General features: G+C 40.2%; 1 protein-coding gene across 10 annotated transcripts in view; it reads right to left on the bottom strand.

Annotated features, from left to right (window-relative positions):
• slc8a1.S (solute carrier family 8 (sodium/calcium exchanger), member 1 S homeolog) overlaps positions 1-21,618 on the bottom strand; it is a 297,009-nt gene that overhangs the window by 193,254 nt on the left and 82,137 nt on the right. Inside the window, exon 1 of one of the 10 annotated variants that reach the window (XM_018265143.2) lies at positions 7,732-7,923. The exons of 8 other annotated variants lie outside the window; for them this stretch is intronic. The gene's annotated coding sequence lies outside the window, so the exon portion shown is untranslated. Of the gene's footprint in view, positions 1-5,681; positions 5,760-7,731; positions 7,924-21,618 lie in introns of those variants that run through there. One more of the 10 variants, XM_041564370.1, reaches the window with a different exon arrangement.

The raw sequence follows: 21,618 nt of genomic DNA, 5'->3' as shown, positions 1-21,618 counted from the left end.
ATTCACTCTTCCATATATAACTTTATCCTTGAACCAGTTAATGTATTTTCTTTACCTGTAATATTGGTATGTAGGCAGCCATGCCAGGTCATTTCATTGCTCCATAAGATACTTTCAAACCAAAGGATAGGATGGAGCACACAGGTCGCAGACTCTGCTGCAAAATACTTTATTGATCACACCATGTTTCGTATCGACATGGATACTTTATCAAGTGTAAGATACAAAACTTCACAAATCACCTTTTAACACAAACCCACTCTATTGCTCCTCCCTTTGTGACATCACAACCTCTGTTGGTTCTATGTTGGTTCTATGTTGTAACTGGGGTCGCTCAAAATAATAGAATCTGCAATCACATCCTCACCCAGCAGGACATTCCACATGCTGCTCATTGCCCTCACAATGAATAACCATGTTCACAGCTTCAAATGAAAGTTCGGTCCTTGTTCCTCTCTATGAGAAAAAGATCACCTGCTATCTGTCTTTAATGTCTTCTAATGTTTCATGTTTCCTCGCAAGAGCCTTTTTACAAACCCCAGCCATGATAATCCTTCCTTATAGTTTCATTTTTTCATTCACTTTACCAGTTTAGTTGCACGTCTCTGCACTCTTCACTGCTCGTTAATATCCTTCTTAAAAATGGAGCAAAAACTGCACTGCATCAGCAAGGTAAGGCCTTACTAGAGATCTATGTATTCATCCCTTGGGTTAATGCCCTTTTTATGAAAGACAGCACTTTAAAATATCTGCGTATAGATACGCAGTTTGTTATCCACAAAATTTCCCAAAACCTTCTCAATGAAGGAGCCCCCAACACACTACCATTTAGTGTATAACGTTATTTCTATTAGGTATAAGTGTGTAAACTAGAAATGGTCTCTGTTCCATCTGGAAATAATTTTACTGGTTTAACCGGATTACCCACGAGTCTGACAAGTTCGGGCCGACCTCTTTGCGGGTGGCGCCCTTGAAGAGGAGCCACCTTCAAATGCTGGCTTCCGACTTCTGGGTTCTTCTTTTATAGACGCAGCACCCGCCCCTTTTGTGACGTCATCGACGGGTCTGTAAAAGGAACCCGGAAGTTGGGCGTGGACAGGCGCGGGTGGAGGGCGGTTGGCTGGCGGGTGCGGGTCGGGGAAATCCCAACCCACACATCACTAATCCTTATTGGAGGCAAAACCAGCCTATGGAGTTTATTTAATGTTTACATGAAGCATGAAGATCCAAATTACGAAAAGATCCCTTATCTGGAAAACACCATGTCCCGAGCATTCTGGATGACAGGTCCCATACCTGTAGTTGATAACAAATGTTTTCATATCCCTTTAACAATGTATATATTTTTAGAAATGGTTAATCGATCTGTTTATGCAAAAAATTCTAAACGTAACGTTTGTCCCTTAAGCGTTGATTTAAAGAAGGAAAGTCTCTGGTTTTATTGTACAGGGAGTCAGGACTATGCTACACAGAGTACACAGACCTGGTTGCACAGCAACTAATCTTCCATCCTAAGGGCGGCTGAAGAAATATGCTTCTTACGCTTCTCTCTTTTCCCTTTACACACACACACACACACACTGCCAAACTAAAATTCATCCCATGTTCTCAAAATCACCCTCCCCATCTGCTGCATAAACGTCTATTGGCAGGAGTTTCAATCAGTAACTGTATTCCTTTAGAGTAGAGAATAGGGTAGAGTAAGCTCTATGGGACACTTACAAATGGGCTTATTTACCAATGCCGAAGGTGTAGGTGCAAGAGCACTAAAGGGAGCAAATATGTTCATGCAATTAAGGAAGTAGTGTTCTGTCTATTATGTTAGACACCCAGTACATCCAGCCTTTATACATTATATTTTTAGCTAACTAACTATATTACAAACATTTTTTATTTTGCACATACAATATATTTACCCAATTTTTATTTTTACACTGAACAATTCCTTTAAGCGGCAGAAAATCCCATAGAGCTTACAATCTATTGCAGGTATATGAGTAAAACTTAACTAAACATGATAGCAATTATTATCTAGTAGCACTAGTTGAAGGACTGCACATTTTTGGCCTCCAGATCATATATTAGCCAGTCACAATAACTTGATTCAGTCTTATTTTTTAGCAGCAATTTAGCATTGATGGGGGATTCCATAGCCCCACTGGCTGCATCACTGATATTTACTACTAATAATAAAAGGTTCAGAAGACAGTATTATTCTAATAAAAACACTACTGATGAGCTTGGGACAGTACTATTTCTAGGTGACAATTATACAATTTCTAGGTTACAATGCATGTTTGTGTCTACACAAATGTATTATATAGCCTTAGTTCTACAGGTGTATCCCGTTGCCCAAATTCTCTACCTGGAAGCTTCCCTTGAAACCCCCCAATGTACAACAGCAATGGGCACACACCAGATCAAGCCACTGAGCAATTGGTAAGGTTTGCTTTAGAAAATCATGGCTTCCACAGCCACATGATGGAGATGAAAGCAAGCATCTGAACTGTGCTGCTGAGTCTCTGATCTGCATAAAGGCCAAGGCTACACACATCCATCTCATTGGAACCATTATTGATTCCACCTATGCAGATCCCATGCTAATGTTATTCGTTGTTAGTTTCAAACACTGGGCATACCCACAGGATATATGTCTGAACTGTACCAAAGAATAAAAAATATGTTTACACCAACACATGCTAGGGTAATGTTTTCATGCAGTGCATAAATTAACTCCTTGCTATCTATTAAATATGGATGCCTATTTTGGACATAAAATTGAAGGGGCAACAGAGGGAAAGTAACATAACTCTTTATCTACAACACGCTACTTTGAAGTTTCCTGGGGTAACATTATAGGAGGTAATGACAAGTGCAAATTAAATTATTTCACCATCCTTATAAAAAGAAAAATCACATTGGGCCTGAGTGGATTCCCCTGGATACTGGACTTACTATGCTTTATACAATTATACCCCTGTGCTACATTGATTTGCATTCTTTTCTCTGCTTTCCAAAAATGCTTAGGTAAAAAAAGATGCTCATTTGTTTGCATTCTCTTCATTACATAGTACAGGTATGGGATCTGTTATCCGGAAACCCTTTATCCAGAAAGTTTCTAAATTACAGAAAGGCCATCTTTCATAGACTCCATTTTATCCATATAGATCAAATTTTTAAAAATGATTCCCTTTTTCCTCTGTAATAATAAAACAGTACCTTGTACTTGATCCAAATTAAAATATAATGAATCCTTATTGGAGGCAAAACCAGCTTATTGGGTTTATTTAATGTTTAAAGGGATACTGTCATGGGAAAACGTTTTTTTTTTAAAAAATGCATCAGTTAATAGTATTGATCCAGCAGAATTCTGCACTGAAATTCATTTTTCAAAAGAGCAAACAGATTTTTTTATATTCAATTTTGAAATCTGACCATATTGTCAGTTTCCCAGCTGCCCCAAGTCATGTGACTTGTGCTCTGATAAACTTTAGCCACTCTTTACTGCTGTACTGCAAGTTGGAGTGATATCACCCCCCTCCCGTCCTCCGTCCGCCAGCAGCCTAACAACAGAACAATGGGAAAGTAACCAGATAACAGCTCCCTAACACAAGATAACAGCTCCCTGGTAGATCTAAAAACAACACTCAATAGTAAAAGCCAAGTCCCACTGAGACTGATTTAGTTACATTAAGTAGGAGAAATAACAGCCTGCCAGATTATAGTAGTTCCATCCTAAAGTGCAGGCACAAGTCACATGACTGGGGCAGCTGGTAAACTGACAATATGTCTAGGCCCATGTCAGAATTCAAAATTGAATATAAAAAAATCTGTTTGCTCTTTTGAGAATTGGATTTCAGCGCAGAAGTCTGCTGGAGTAGCACTATTAACTGATGCGTTTTGGAAAAAAAACATGTTTTCCCATGACAGTATCCCTTTAATGTGATTTTCTAGTAGACTTAAGGTATGAAGATCCAAATTACGGAAAGATCCGTTAGGTCCCGAGCATTCTGGATGGCAGGTCCCATACCTGTATTTGTGAATCTTTAGCACTAATCACACACAAATTAGCTGTGCAAATTAATATAATAAGATGCAAACCCACAAATCAGCAACAGAAACCCACATGCAGGGATAGCTGAAAAGTAACAGTATAACAGCCAGTGCAAACCCCTGATATCTAAGCAGCATTCATCAACAGGGGAATTAATTCCATTATAGTAGATCAAGATGGGGGCAGAGGATTAGTGAGGCTGTTAAAAAAAATACAGCCTTACAACCACTGTGCATCACATTCCGTATAATGGACTTGGTAATAGGAAATGTAATATAAAATAAAAGGGACTTGTAACAGCTCCAGCAGTCATCAAATGTTTCTGCAACCATTACTGCAATAGCAGTCTTATCAGTAAACACTACTATATTCCTGGAATTCCACACACATTACTATTATAGAGTCTACCTCCCGTTTCAGCAGTTGCAGCAACCTGACGGTAAGAGCAGGGATCCGTGCTTAGCATATGCTAAAGCAGCTCGCTGTCTTCTCTCCCACAGACAAGGTCACTTTTCATTCTAATACCCCTGCGAAATTGAACCCAGGGTTTTCTACAAGCAACCTGCCTTCCACACAATCAATATGAATTTTATGCATTACAATCCCCCTCTGGAAGGCAAAGCTTTGCACATTAAATATTAATTGGCTCTCCTACCATATAGGGTTACTCACATGGCTTGAGCCTACATATCTGACTGTATTTAATATACTGGTATACTCCGCTGTTCCAGAAAGAGTGTGGCATGAAGTGGGGCATTGCTTTATGCATAAGTGACTTAAGAGTAAATGTTGGTGCAGGGCAAACTGGTAACTCACGTATAGATCAGACCAAAGGTTTGCAGATAAAAATAGAAACTTTATTTATACAATCATCTCTTGCCTGACGCGTTTCGTGTCGCTAGGACACTTAATCATAGGCTTGAGCATTTACAAATATAGATGATACGCATAAGTGACTGCCTTGCTGACGCCTTTAGCGTAATACCATGCCAATCTAGCATAATTTTCAAAATAATAGAAATTATTCTGTAAATCTCTAAAATATTGCTTCAATAACTTCTGTTAATGTGATTTGCCTGCACTATTTCCAACATTGCAGAAGGCTGCAGCATGCGGTGCAGGGAGCCGTGTTCTCCACGTGTGCAGATGCATTGTAAAGAGAATCACCATCTCTCTCTCCTACCACAGGCCCAAAAATGGGATTTTTTTGCCATTTAAGGCAGCACAAACACAAAGGGTTCAACCCACTATTTATTTTATGGATGACCTCCAAGTATCCTTATTGATATCCATACAAAATCATGCCCCGGATTCCACTGCATAAAAACAGATTCTCTAAAAGCATGTTCCCCTGCCCTCTATTTTCACACCAAGGATATGCCTACAGATATATAATAAATATTATATATTATATATAATAAAAATATAAAGCATCCTCATGGGGAAATCAAAGTGAACACTTAAAATCAAACCACCAGTTATCTGAATAAATGGAAAAAAATTCAGTGATGCAACAGCTGTGATGGTATATTGAGCAATACGGTTGCACATGCAGGATGAATTCCATATTTCCTGCGGTGGAAAAAAAAAGCCTGAGTTGCTAAGAAATAAGGAAGCGATACCGTACCCTGATGGAAAATGACAGCAGTAAGTTGCAGGGCTCTGCGGCTGCTCCAGCTTGGAGAGTAAAGCCCAAATCTGTTCACAAGTGGATCCGTGGTGCACGCGAAGAGCTTGTCCCTTGCCAAGTCAAACCTCTTATCTACTGAAACCTCCCTGGCAAACAGATGGTTAAAATGCCACAAACCTTGGAAAAAAGGGAGGAAACAGAGCACAGACAACCTCTCCAGCCCCTGGGGATCTGCAGTGAGCTTCCCTGCATACTCTGATATACTGTTCATCCACTGGATGGAGAGGGAGATACAAAATTCCTGTTCTAAGCGATTCATCAGCTCAGCCGCAGCAGCTCCTGTCAAAGCATGGGGAGGGGAAGGTTCCCTAAGCTTCAGGTATCAAACCTGAGGCTCATGTCCTTAAACTGAGGCACATTAGAGGCTGCTTTATGTACAGGGGTACTCTGCGCTGAGCACAATGGGCCAAGCAAGTTTACGAGATGCTGTGGCTGCAATTAAGCCTATGAGAATACCTGCCATGGAAAATGCACATGAATAAGCTTTATAAATCACAGGCACATCTCTATGGAATCTCCTCACATACAGAGAAAAAACAGACATATAATCGGGCCCCATACACGGGCCGATAAAAGCTGCCGACTGACAGAGTCTTATTGGTCCGTGTGGGGGGCCATCCGACGGGCTTTCCCGACCCATATCTGCCTGAATCTCGATCGAGCAGGTTAAAAAATCCTGTCGGATCGCGACCTCATCTGTGCGGTCCTGCTATCCGACCGCCAGTATCGGATCCATTATGATCAGATCGTTGGGCCCTAGGGCCCACGATCGCATCAGCCCGATATCACACACTTCAATGTGGACATATCGGGTAGAGATCGGCTCTTTTGGCGATCTGTACGTCTATGGCCACCTTTAGAGACCCTGTTTTTCACCTCCACCTACCAAGGCACCGCAGGAGTGATATATAATGATGGGCGAATAAATACGGCAGGCACGAATCCGCTGCGGATTTCCACATTCCGCCGCCATCGAATAAACTTGCGAAACTGCCGTCAAAAAAAAAAAAATTCAGAATAGTCACTCACTTCAAAACGGTGCCGCGTCAACATTAGTCAGATGCCCATTGACTTAAATGCGGGTGTCAAAATTGCAGTGAATTGACGCAGGCGTCAAATTCGGGTTACGCTCATTTTCTGACAGCAAATTTGCCCATTTTTCTCGAAATGGGACAAATTCGCCCATCACTGGTGATATATACACGGCCGAGTACCACCCAGCCCCCTGGAGCACATTAACCCTCTCAGTGCCGACAGCCAGCAACACACCGCAGCAGCTGAATGATCAGCAACAGTGTATGTATATGTTGCAACTACCTCATCGTCAATGGCACTGAATCCTGTGGTAATTGATGGCGTAAAGGGGAACAAAACCCATGTAAAAGCAATAACTTTATAGGGCAAATGTTAACACAGGGAGCAGAATCTTTCATTCAGCAGCACCAAGATATGTTCTGTTCTCAGTGGGAATCCCATGAATAAGAATAGATATGAATATATGTCACACACACTGATCCCTGGGGTAAATTAGAGGCAGAGGGAAGATGCTGCAGCTGCTGCATCTATAAAAGTTTCCATTGGTCCCAGTAAATAATAACAGGTAGACACAAACACAGTAGCAGCAGCACCTCTATGGGACACACTGACACCCCTAGAGACCGGTCCAAGCACAAGTGCAAATCAGCCGCACCAGCAAGAGAATGGAGGGCACACTAACAGCCCTTTAATACGGATCCACTAATCGCATTAGCCCTTAATCCGGCGTCTCGCTCTCCCAGGCGGCAACACATAGGAATAATCTTATTAAGAATGGGGAACTGGAAAATCTTTAGCACCTCAGCTCTGGCCGCAACTACAACCCCCCATTCCCCCCAGCCTGTGTCAGAGCTGCTGAAGGTCGGCGGGAGATGTAGTCCCGGAACAGCTGGAGCGGCGGATCAGTATAAGCGGCTGTGATGAGCCCGTAGCGCTGCCGCCAGTGACATACCTTGGTGATCTCCAGGGCGTGAGACGAGACAGTGGCGGGGAAACCTTCTTTCACTTCCACCTTTAAATAGGTCCAGATAAGGAAGAAACCGCCTTCAGCATGAGGGCAAGCAAGCGAATCCTTGCACGGAATGTGCCATGCGCGGCTATAGCCCCTGCTAACAGCACTACAAGCAGCTCAGACAGACAGACAGCAGCGCACGCTCTCGCCTCCTCTCTCTCTCTCTCTCACACACACACACACACACACACACACACTCTCTCTCACACACAAACAGATGGTATCGCAGGGGTTAAAGTACTACAGATCCACGGTCCGGATCATTGGCTTCTCCTCAGTGTCCTTCAACCTCCCCTCTCATCCTCCTCAATGGAAATATTAAGCACCTATTATTTCCCTTTAGCCGGGGGAGTTTTTCTTTCAGAACGACTTGCTCCTTTCTCTCTCTCTCTCTCACAGTTTTTTTCCCTCAGATGGAATATTTTCCGATTTCCTCTGCTTTGAGACTAGTGAGTTTGCTGGGGCTTTGCAATGCCTCCTGACTGGGTGCCAGATCCCTTATCAACAGCCACACACTCCCACCCCATTCATCACACAATTACTCCCACTTCTAGGCTTTCTCACTTTTTTTTGGTGATTGTTTGGAATTTCCTTTTGGTGCTAGATAACTGATATCTAGCAACATTCTTATAACATTTTAGGCTTGAGACATACGGGCAGATCCGGTGAGATTTAGTCGATTGGCGACTAATCGGCTTTTCTTCTGGACGACAATCTCCCCGAACTGCCTTTGCGTGTCTTCCCGTCCGCTATAATGAAAAGTCGCCTGCACTAAAGCACACGCAGCACTTCGTTTTCAGAAGTCGCCCCAAGTTTACTCGTGAGGCAACTTCGGCGATTTCGGAAAACGAAGCACCGCGTGTGCTTTAGCGCAGGCGACTTTTCATTATAGCGGACAGGTAGACACGCAAAGGCAGTTCAGGGAGATTGTCGCCCAGAAGAGGTGATTAGTCGCCAGGCGACTAAATCTCCCCAAATCTGCCCGTATGTCAAAGCCTTAACTGAGATACCCTCCATCTGTTATACCTTTCTCATACACTTCTGCTGTGATACCCCCTACATGTAAAGTCAGTCTTATATCCTCCATCTGAGATAGACTACATCTGTTGCGCCAGGCTCATATACTGCAGCTGTGATACTCTCTTATGCCCAGACGAGGGTGTGCAACGCCCACCAGGGCTGCTACCCCAGGGGCCCCTACATCCTCTATGGGGCCTCCACCACTCGCCCGCTCACCCACCACCAGCCCCCTCTCCCACACCATACACACTTCATTCATATGTTTTGCACAATCTTGACAGGGAGGGCAGTGGGAGCAACAGTGGAGGACAGGCCGGGATCATGTCTGGGTCATCGGGCCCATCTGTTTTTTTTCTCTCAGGCCCAGTTTGACTCTGCTTATGGCTGTCATATCCTTTAGCTGGGGTTCCCTACATCTGTTATATCATGCTTATGCACTCTAGCTGTGATACCCTCCTACATGTTATGCCAGTCTTATATCCTCTGGCTGAGATACCCTACATCGCTTATACACTCTAGCTGTTAAACCCTCCTACACGTTATGCCAGTCTTATATCCTCCAGCTGACTTATCCATCACCTGTCATACCAGGCACATACACTCTACCTGTGGTACCCTCTTATATGTGTTTTTCCAGTCTTATGTCCTAAAATACAAGACTACACCTGTTCTAACAATTACTCCTTATCACCACAAATTGTTTTGCTTAAAAAATTTTTTGTCACAAAATACCCTGCATCTGTTTTTACCAGCCTTATGTTCTTCAGTTGTCATACCCTACACCTATTTGTTATACCCTACACCTAATTGTTATACCCATTCCTGTATCTTTTAGCTGTTATACCCTACAGCTGTTTTACCAGTCATATCCCCAAGATGTTATCCCAGCCTTTATTCTCCAGTTGTTATATCCTACATCTGTTATACCAATTCTTAAAACCTTCAGCTGGGATACCCTACATCTTTTTTAATCCAGCTGTTATATCATACAGCCGTTATACTTATTATATAGTGAATAAAGTACCCCCTCTTGTAAAATATAAGGATATTATAAGTTACCGAGGAGTTTCATGACCATATAAAAACACGAGGCCGAAGGCCGAGTGTTTTTATACAGGTCATGGAACTCCGAGGTAACTTATAATATCCTCATATTTTACAACTGGGGGTACTTTATTAATTATAATACACAAATTTTAGTGAGTCATGTGACAGAAATTACATCAGAACTCACCGTTTATAACTGATGACATCACTACTCACCGTTTATAAGGATATAATTTACAAGATATTCATGGCTTTTGTGTATTATAACAGTATATCCTCCAGCGGAAATATCCTAGATCATTTAGATAATAATTGCATAATCCAGCAGGTATGGCCTACAACATTTTTATCTATAACCTCCAAAGCTATACCCTACATCAGTGATTCCAATCGTATATAATCCAGATGTTATACCCTGGATCTGTTATATCATCCTTATAGCCTTCAGTTGTGTACATACCTACATCTACACCTAGTTGACAACTGCCACAATCTCTCTGCAAATGAAGGGGATAACTATTGGTTATAGTTGCAAATAAGTTGGATAACAACTTTTACTTCACTGAGAACTAGTGGTATAACCAGGTTTTATTGAGCACCCATTAAGATATGTTTAGGACCCCCTTAATCGTTTAGGGATAACGTTTTTTAGCAGACTCTTTAAGAGCAGTTAAGACCCCACTCAACCCTCTATACTGCACCTACTGACTCAGGGGAACCCTGGAGCTGCTGCTACCCTAAATGTGGTTTTAATTCCAGAGTTCCCACAATAGGCTGTATCAAGAGCTGCAACAGAAATAATCACACACAAATGTAATTTTGATAGCATATGCCTTAAAGGGGACCTGCCACCCAGATATAAAATGAATGATAAATCTATTTTAACTCTTTAAGTGTTAACATTTGACCCTGATCCTCTTTGAAGAGATTTGACTGTGAGATTTTGAACCTGAAACCTGCAAATTCTGCAGCATTTAATAAGCATGGCTATGACATGGCATGGAAAGCATTCAGAGTATTATTATTATTATTTTTTTTTCACAAATGTTTTTATTTGTTTTCAATATTTTACAATAAACAAAAAAGAAAGAAAAAGGAAATTAAGATAAGTTAAACAAACAATGAGAGTATTATTTTAATTATCAAAGCTTGTCAATTACAATGTTATTAGTGCAGTGTATTGATCAAATAAATATAATTTTTATTAATCATCATCATCATACTCAATACTATGTTGCAATACTACAACAGAAATATAAGGCGCAGCATAATAATAGGTGCAAATTCCTATGGCAACAATTCAACTGGTAGCACTAGTATTGCGAGGTGCAACATTGATTTGTCTGGTAGCAGGCTGCAACATCAATGAGCTCTGATTCCTCCTCCTTTCTTGAAAACAAAAAAAGGAGGAAAGCACAATCTATAAGTAAATAAAAACGAATTTTATTACATGCTAGTTAACCCACATGGCAACAGCATGTCGCCCTACGCATTTCGACCTATAGAGGTCTTCCTCAGGGGCACAAAAATCAAAAAAAAGTCTTGAGACTGCCTTTATTTTTATACTCGTATCTGCCCTGCCCCTTCAGTGATGTCAGAGAAGCACAATACACCTATATAAACTTTTGTTTAGCATGAGCACCTTGTTTTGAAAATGTGACTGTGGGTCAGGTGAACTCCACGAGCAATTTCGTCGTGATCCGATGCGCTGCACAAAAACACAGGCATCAAGTCAGATGCGATGGAAATAAGGTAAGAGATGGAGATGTCTGATGAAGTCGTAGTGTTCATCCGACGACTGTTGTGTCGCGTCTGACAAACGCTGCAACACCATCTGACATTCCTGTTGCTTACCTTATTTCCGTCGCATCCGACTTGATGCCTGTGTTTTTGGAGTTCTACCCTTAGTGTCCGTATAATTACCATACTAGTTAATGGTGGGGCAACTCCCAGCATTTTGCTACACAGCTGCTGAATTAAAAACCACTAAAATGGCAAATTTGTAACAGAGTGTGACTAAATATGAAGCTCAGCTTTTGATTTGATAGGAAGAATGTGGCAGAGACATTACACACAGCTACTTGGGCACTGCATCATAAATACTGTATATCCATATCATGAATGCTCTGTAGGCTTAAATAGATCTGGTATATGATTAGTCAAATCACGTAAAAGTACATCCAGCAAAAGTAGAGAGATTTGCATTCTTTTGGAGGCAATGCCACAGATGATTTCTGGAGCTTTTGCTTAATCCTACTGAAATAGCTGCAAGTAACTGCAGCCTACAATTATCATTGGAAACCACAGATGTCTGTGTTTTTTTAGTGATAATAGTAGACAGTTGCCAGATGTAGATAGCCATTGCGATGGCCATTGTAGACAGAAATGGCCTTCAAAGACTTTGGTCATGGCATTTTAAATGGACTGCTGCAAGTGGCAAAATGCTTAGACATTTCTTGTGTGGCTTTACCCTAGTATAGGCTGATTTAAAAAGAATGCTGCATTTAGCAGACGATGATTTCCCAGACGGGCAGGAAAACTATTGCCCATACCTCAGGTCATTAAACCAAGTGAGCTTAGATTGCACTAAAATGCATCAACACTAACGAGTCTTACAAATGAACATTGTTTGATGACCAAATGTGGAAGTATTACATTTCCTGTTGATTGTAAGGAGAAGTGCCCCCTCCTCCTAATTGTACATGTTTGTATTTACGTCATTGTGTTTTCACCCAACTGTGTCAAAGGGCTCCTTAGAAAATGTATTTAGAGAAATGAATCCTGCCAATATCACTACAAGCTTTATTAAGGATAGTTTGCTCTGAGCATAACTATTATTGTTTTACCTAAATCAGAAGGCTGTAGCAAAAGCTTGAAATGAATAAGCTCGCAGTGTGACAGATCTGTATCTGTTTGGGTGCCCTATTAATAGGCTAATAGGCCTAATTAATAGGCAATTCTTTTTTTTTATTAGTCAGACATCATATGAGGTGGTTATGCAATATCAGGGCATCATTTTAGTCCTAAACATCAGAATGTATGTATTTTTCTGTGATTTCAGTCTGTGGTCAGAGTTATTAATATATTTCTATGCTAGTTAATTCCCTTGAATGCATGTGCCAAAAAGAGCTGCCTGTAACGCAACACATCTTTTCCCTATTCTTCTCTATGTTTCACATGTAAATTGACTTCATTTGAACTGCTTATCTAACAGAAAAAATGTGTCTCTCTTTCTAAGTCATCAACCAGACTTTTGCATAAAAACTGAAATAGCCAAGTAGTGTTTAGCTAGACCTGGGGTCCCCAATCGTATTCACCCGTGAATCACATTAAAATATAAAAAGATTTGTGGAGCAACACAAGCATGCAAAATGTTCTGGGGGTGCCAAATATGGGCTGTGATTGGATATTGGTAGCCTATTTGTGGACTGACCACCTATAGGAAGCTATTTTTGGCAATGCACAATGTTTTTATGCAATTAAAACTTGCCTGTAAGCCAGGAATTCAAAGATAAGCACCTGCTTAAGGGTCACTGTGAGCAACATCCAATGGGTTGTGAGCAACTTGTTGCTCGTGATGAGCCACTGGTTGGGGAACACTGAGCTAGACCCTTGCTACAGTATCCAAACATAAGGACTCTAAGGACATAATTTGGTATTTGGCAAAAAACCCTTACATGGACAACTCTGCCTCTGTTATGTCCATTTTCCTGCCCCATCATCAATTCCCCACCTTGTGATATAAATGCCCCAACCTCAAGTGTGACCCAAAGGCTGGCCTGCTTCAAAAAAGGGAACAACCAAAAAAAAACACAAAAGCATTGAACATTGTCTTTCTCCCTTTCTTCCTTTATGAGGCAGCTTTCTGCCATGATGGCATGGGCCTCAAGGGGATTTAAACCGCCTTCCTGTCAAAGCAGGGGCAGGCTCTAGTTAGGGTTGCCAACTTTTCTGGGAAAAAAATACCGGCCTTCCTATATATTTAACTTTTTTACCTATTAATAACATTGGGATCAGCCATCATTTTTACTGGCCAGGCGGTAAAATACCGGCCAGGTGGCAACCCTAGCTCTAGTACACTCACACATCTCCATAGTTAATCCACTGATACATACAGTTGGGTTGGAAGTTGAACCCATTGTGCCTGTGGCCATATTTAGTTGTAAAGTATATCCCCAATTAACATAAAAGATATAGATACAGTATGCATTTTTAAAGGGGTATATGTAAAAAATCATCAAGGGTGATTGAACCCCTCAAAACCTACCTGATGATATGTAGACAGGAACCTTAGACCCGACTGGTCTCTCGTAACCAAAATTACCACCCCCTCTAAAATTCTTTTCTTTACTTTCCTTCTTTCAGCTCTCTTTCAGTCTTCCTTCTTCCCTACCAAATGTTTTCCCAAGGGATAAAATAAGAAAACTCTCCAGTACACTGTAAATTCTGTATTATAGTGGAATGTTATGGCTGTAAACATGTGCTGGAACTAAATAAACGTTTACAGCATTTGCAGTATTACATTTTAAGAAGCACATGAATCTGTAAAAAATATAAATGCAGGACCAACTCTGTGTAACTGAAATGACAGGCCTTATTTTGTAACTTAGTTCAGATCTTTAACTGTAGCAGACCCCACAGCAGAAAGGAGAACCAGTAAGAACCCACCACACACCCACTGTTGTCGACTTGTATACAGTCGGCAACACCCTCCCATTCCGACCCCTTGCATTTATTATATGCACTTGTGCAGAGGAGGGGCAGCAGAGTGGGGACTCCAGGACTTAAATGTATATCCCTAGTATGCTGTATGTATTTCCAGTTGAAGTTACTGGATATCTACAGAGTAGATTGGTGTAAATTCATGGTGTATTTATCTAGTATAAAATAAACTATGATTTGTTAAGTATGCCAGAGTACTAGCATTAAATAGTGAAGTTGCATATTTTCATACTTGTAAAATTAAACCTCAAAACAGTTGAACATATTTATATTTTTTAAAAACATTTTGCCGGTTATTACTTGTAATTAATTTTTCACACCACTACAAAAAGACTTCTATGGTCCTAGTTCAATAGGACTCAATGTGAAAAACACATGACTTGTCAAAACATGTTCATTCTAAAAATAGATTACTTTGTTTAAATCTCTGCATTTGATTTTGAATATTAAGCATATCTTAAATTATTACATGAATCAAAGGGGAAGCCAAGGGTCGGTTAATTCCTCTCTGTTGGGAGTAGTCAAGTATATTACCCATGGGAACTTTTTGTGCACAAACCCAGTATTGTTGAGAAGTTGCACTGTAATACATAACATGGACAAATAGACTTTCAGCAAATGTGGAGTAATATGTATTATGTAAAAAAAAATATTTACCGGTATATAAATATGTACTTTAATACATCTCTAAAATAAGTGTTCATTTGTTGACAGAGCACCATGTATATATCAATATGAAATAATTGGCTAAAACTATAAAACATGTGTCGATATCAAAAATGCTTGGTACCTGGATTACTACACCTTAAATCTATTTAAGCATTAAATAAACCCTATAGAATTTTTATGCCATATGACTATATTGGACTAGGTCCACTCCTCCAAATTTACCAAACCTTTATAGAAAGTTTTCTTTCCCTGCCCACACCTATTGACAGTCACATCACTGGGCATGTACAGCCCATAATGTATGTCTGTCAAGAACCTATGATAACACTAAAGATGGTCATCCTAGATCAGAAAATATGACGGTACAGGTATAATTCTGGACTGCCCAATCCTTTGAGAAGCTTTAATTGCCTTTAAATTGTACAAAACATGGAAAAAGTAGACTCACTAGTGAACATATGCTGTTAAATGTACATAATTATTTCACCAAAAAGGGGTTGGTCTAAAATGATATGCTTGTGGTACATTTATTCATGGTGTTCAGCAGATTTGAATACAATAAAATCACTGCTAGTGCAATAAATGTGAATAAATATCATGAATTTAAAATAAGAGGCTTAGAAAATGCTGTGGCACCAATATGGCCTGTATTTTTCACAGAATTATTAGGCAGTGTTGGACTGGAGTGTCCAGAGCCCAGGATTGCAATCACTTTGTTCTCAACCTTGTTCTTTAAATGATAAGGATTTGGATTGGGTTTGGCCAGTAGCTTAGATTCAGACGAATAGACCAAAGCTGAATCAGTATGGGTCCTGCATTCAGTGGATTCCTAATGTACAGTAGCTTTGTGGCAAGGTCTATAAAAAAAATTGAACTCAACCATATACCATTAGCTTCTCTCCCTTATTTACTTAAATAGCTGGAGTCTCTGGGAACCTTTCCCACTAAGGACAGCTAGGTAAATGCACTTAAATACAGTGGAATATTAAAAATTTTAGCCCATGACCCCCAACTGCCCACCACCAATTTCTTCAGTTGAGCCAAATGGAATGTGACCATTACATAATTGATATTATAGGTCATGTTGGTAAACTGCTTTGATTTAAATCTAGAGAGGGGTTCTCCAGCCTTATTTACCTGTGAGCCAGATTCAAAAAAGTTCATGTGGGTGCCAGATATAGGCTGTGATTGGCTATTTGGCAGCCCTTATGTGGACTGGTAGCCTACAGTAGGCTCTGTTTGGCAGTACACCTGGTTTTTATGCAGATTTTAAGCCTGGAATTGCAGAATAAGCAGCTGCTTTAAGGGCTACTGGGAACATCATCCAGTGGGTTGATGAGCAACCTGTTGCCCACAAGCCACTGCTTGGAGATCACTGGTCTAGAGGGGCACATTTCTGCCCAATGTTGTAAATCCTATGGAAGGCACATGAGGGGTGATTTACAATACTACATTGAGTCCAAGAGCAGATAGGAGCACAAAAGTGCATGCACTTCATGCAAGGTGTCAGCAGCTGAAAGAAAACCCTGTCCTTACGTCCTACCATAGGGAAGCAGGTAAGTCCAATGCAGTCCTGGAATAATGTGCAAGTTAGGGGACAGGCATGGGTGGATGAATTCAGTACTTGTCATTCCTCGTGAATATAGTGATAAAGTACTACCTGCGGCAATTCTAAGATGGAATTCATGGTGCAAAGTTGAAAACATGGGGGATTGCTCCCAAGCAATCACCCATTTATGCAATTTTATTTTTTGGTTTTTTTTTAACTTAAGTTTTTATTGATTTTTCAGATCACATAAGAATTGCAAGTTTAGGAAAGAGGTTAAATGAAGTGAGAGCGAAAGAAAGAGACAGGTAGGTAATCACATTTATGTAATTTTAATGGCAAGCAAATGTCAAAATCCTAACAGAGACTTGCATCCTTGCCCCTTAGTGTTCACGCAGGTAACACTCTGGTCGTGGATGCGCTGTGAAACTAGTGCCAGTGCAGGCAGTAAGTACAGGGACCCATAATGGTCTGCTTCCACCAGTGCTCTCTAACTCGTATGTCTAAAAAACATTAGGGGGTTGGTGGGGGGGATGCGCATGTGTTTCCCCCATTCGACCGTTATGAATACAGTGCTGCTAAGCAAATTCTGCCAATTTATGGTGGGCAGTGCCCAATTTTTGCAGTTTGCACCCTGCCCTCTAGGTAGTTAATGGCCTCTACAGGGGTGCTTGCCAATGAGGCGAGTTGAGGTATCGCCTCAGGCGGCAGCGCCCCACTAGGTACCAGGGGCAGCAAAAATGCTACTCCTGGTACTTTAAGAGAGAATTTCCGGGGGAGGGGGGGCAGCAGCAACTGCTGCTGCCTCAGGCAGCGGAGGGGCCAGGATCGCCCCTGGGCCCCTATGAAATCACTTATAGAACACAGCCTCCTCCTGGCCTCCTTTACCACTGTGCCAGCAGTGCAGGACATTTTTTATTTTTGCTACACTGTGTGCTTCTTTCCATCTACATGTATTATATTGTTTACTGTGAAAGAAGGACCATTGTAAGCATATACAAAAAAGTCCAATGGAAAAAAAAACAGCCTCTAAGCATTAATATAAAGACTATTTTTGTATACTTATTACTTCAGTTTTACATGTGAAGATATTTTGTTTATTCTTTAAAGGCTTCAATGGGGGTTGTTTATTTATGGGAACGAATGAAAAAAAAAAAAAACCATGCATGCATTTTACTGTGGTCTGGATATATAAAGAAATATACTGTAAAAATAGCTGTAAATGGAAAAAGTAAACTCACCTACATTCCGGTTCAGTGAAAATATACGAATTAACAGGAGGGGTATAGAGAGGGTTAGAGGCGAAGGATTCAAGTCTCCAACAATGGAAAATGGATTGATAAGACCTTCAGTCTGATTCATTCAGATTGGCGGCTGTTATCTTTTTTTCTATTCTTACATATACACAGACCAGCAGCATAATGGTACATGAGTCACATCTTGCATTATATAGTTCAGCGTGTGTATAAATGTGACCTTGGCTGAATTAGTAATGTGTATCATTTCTAGCAATAAGTGCAGAGCAGGAATTTTGATGGAATTGATGGAATGTTAGCTGCACAGTGGAAGGATGGTTGCTGTTTAGTTAGAAGTGACAATTTGGTGTGTGCACTAATCTGTTGGAGCTAAACTGCTCCAAAGGATAGAAAAAGGAACGTGAGAGAAAGCTCTGATTACCTGATAAACATGCATACATTTTCAATATTATATGTTCCTTCTTTTGATGTTGCTTGATATTTTACTGTGTGTGAGTTTATTTGTATATGTCAACAATACTCTTCTGTCCCTTGCTATAAGCTGCATTGCTTTTTCTGACTACATGTATCAGTGAAACAATTTTGCAGTAGTCAGCTGTCCTCCAGTCCCCGCAATGGCTTGCACATGTCTGTTCTTCTCTTTCTTTACAGGTCTCTTAATCATAGTCATAATCAAGGCCCTGTCGGAATTAGAATCCTGACCATAGAGGGGCTGGCTACTAAATTAATTCAGTGCTACGTTTAGTCAGAACCGGCAGTGCAGAGAATAGTAATGGGTAGATATTTAATACAATCAAAAGCAGTTACACTTACAAATAATTTTTATTTGCACTTGTCTCTTAGGACCTTAGAAGACCGTTAATACAGTGATTTGTTTCATAAATGCATATATTGCACACTCTAATCCACTCAATCACTCAATTAAAAGACATAAGAACATAATTTATAACTGAACACCACATGTGATATACATTGCTTAATTTCTGTATGGGCCAAAGCATCACAATATAAGGGAGTTATAGTTGATCTACTTCACACATAATAAAAAGTTCATCCATCAAATTGTGCTCATAATACAATCAGTTAGATGTACACACATAGTGCTTCACATAATTCCAACAGGATTACTTTAAATATATTGCTCTATAAAGAGGGTAGTTACTAAACTTCAACTTTTTCTCACTATGATTAAATAAAAAAATAATAAAAAAACTCCCAAACCCGAATTCCCTTAAATAACCAACAAAAAGTTGTGTCAATTCAAATTGTGCAACTTTTTCAAACTGACGCACCCAAAAGATCGACTTGTCACTGCAACAACTCTAATTTTTTGGTTTATCGGATGAAAACCAGCCAGAAACTATTGAGAATCCTGAAGGTAAAAACATGTTCCAAATGTTAAAAGGGACCATCTGCCATTGACTTCTACATGATTTTAACAGGTTTTAGTTGGAGTATTTTCAGATTCAGATTTTTAGCAGCTTCAGAGCATAATAAATTCCCCTTTAAAAACTCGACCAGAAAAAATTGAGGTTTAATAAATAGGCCCCTAGTGTTCTTGATTGCATTAAAAAAAAGTCTCTCACAGCTTTGCCTCAAACACAATGAAAACTATTTCATTCGCCCAGTTGGAAAGAAATATTTTACCACTCATTGCTCAGACAGTTAAACACATTGGCAGTGTCCCAGAGTCTACAGCTGTATATATTGCTGTTCCTGGGTGTTAGGCGTAAAGTCTCTGCTTTCACATCACCCAATTTAATATTTGGGTGTATAATCCTGTACTGTAAAGTTAATAATGCCAGAATCTCCACAGTCCCAGTGTTCCTTAGGATTTAATTGAGTTCATTATTAGTGATGGGCGAATTTGCGCCGTTTCGCTTTGCCGAAAAATTCGCGAATTTTGCGCGAAATTCGCGAACCGGTGAAAAATTCACGAAACGGCGCTGGCATCTCGTTTGTGACGCCGGCGCCCGAATTTATTCGCTGGCGGCAAAACGCGCAAATTCGCCGCAAATTCGCGCCTGGCGAATAAATTCGCCAATCACTATTCATTATGCTATTCATTGTCCAGTACAGCCTTCATACTGTATTTACAATATAGAGATTGCATATACAGGTATGGGATCCTTTATCTGGAAACCCATTATCCAGAAAGCTCTGTCTCCCATAGACTTAATTCTAATCAAATAATTCTAATTTTTAAAAGGGATTTCTCTGTAATTATACAACATTACCTTATACTTGATCCATACAAAGCTATAATAAATTCCTTTCAGAGGCAAAACAATCCTATTGGGTTTAATTCATGTTTAAATGTTGTTTTAGTAGACTTAAGGTAGACTTAATTACAGAAAGATTCCTTATGTGGAAAACACCAGGTCCCAAATATTCGGGATATTGGGTCCCATATGTGTAATATGAAGCAGCTTTCAACTATTAGAATTGTTGTGCCAGCTATTGGCACAAAGTCAAGACCATAAGACAAATAAGAATATAAGATCCTTGAATGATATTTTTCATTGCAAACAGAAGAAAATTTTAAAAGTATCATATCAGAAAGGATTTAGCGATAAGTCCATACAGCTTTTTCATTGGTAGATTTCCAAATGCAGCCTTCTTTCTATGTATGTAAGAAATATTCTAGAATAAAACCTCAAACATGCTAACAAAACCAGACAATAGAGTAATCAACAAAACTGATCCCTACATTCTACCATAATTCTTCAATGCAGAATAATATGGCAACCTAATATAATAGGTGTATACTCTCATAATTATAGCACTAGAAAAGTTAGAGCACTTTGTGGGTATTTTTGCAACAGGACTCTTCTTCAACTCTGGTTTTATGGAGCTGAAATGTTTGTTAGAAGCAAGCACCTTGCTGGGGCACAGGACAGAGCTTGTAAGACTCTGGTGGCTTCACAGTTTTGATTCACATTCAATGGAAAGTATTCCTACCTCTGTTTGCATGAATTTAGGATAGGGAGCTGCCCTACTGATGAGGAATATTCCAGGCTCACTGAACACTCAGCTTTCTTAATGTATATTCAAAGAAAAACTGTTCTTAAACATTCTCTTTGGGAATACAAACAGAAAATATAATATAAAAATGATTTTAAACGTTAATATCTAAATATGAATATTGCTGGACATGCTGCCATATATATGCTGAACTTCCTGTACCAGTCCAGAGCTTCATTAATCCTGTAATAATCTGTAATAATCCAGACCTTTAAAACTAATTACAGCAGCTCCCCTTGGATTGTGGATCTTGTTAGGCCATTTTATAAGTGACCCTGCACATGCTCAGCATGCTCTGGGCTGATGCTAAACTTAGGAAATAACGTAGGGTTACATTTGTAATAAAATATGGTACTACAGTAGGGTTGCCACCTTTTGGCCCGTTTGAATCAGGGCAGGGGGTGGAGCCGCGGTGCAATGGGGTGGGGTAACACTGCAGGGGGCATGTTGTGACATATGGGGCTAGGCTATGACGTGTTGATTGGCTGATCACCACGTCAATCATAGGCAATCCTGCCCGATTTTTCTACTTTGGAAAACCGG

This window comes from Xenopus laevis, chromosome 5S, assembly GCF_017654675.1.
Source record: "Xenopus laevis strain J_2021 chromosome 5S, Xenopus_laevis_v10.1, whole genome shotgun sequence".
NCBI classification, from domain to species: domain Eukaryota; kingdom Metazoa; phylum Chordata; class Amphibia; order Anura; family Pipidae; genus Xenopus; species Xenopus laevis.
This window is presented reverse-complemented; position numbering and strand designations above follow the sequence as displayed.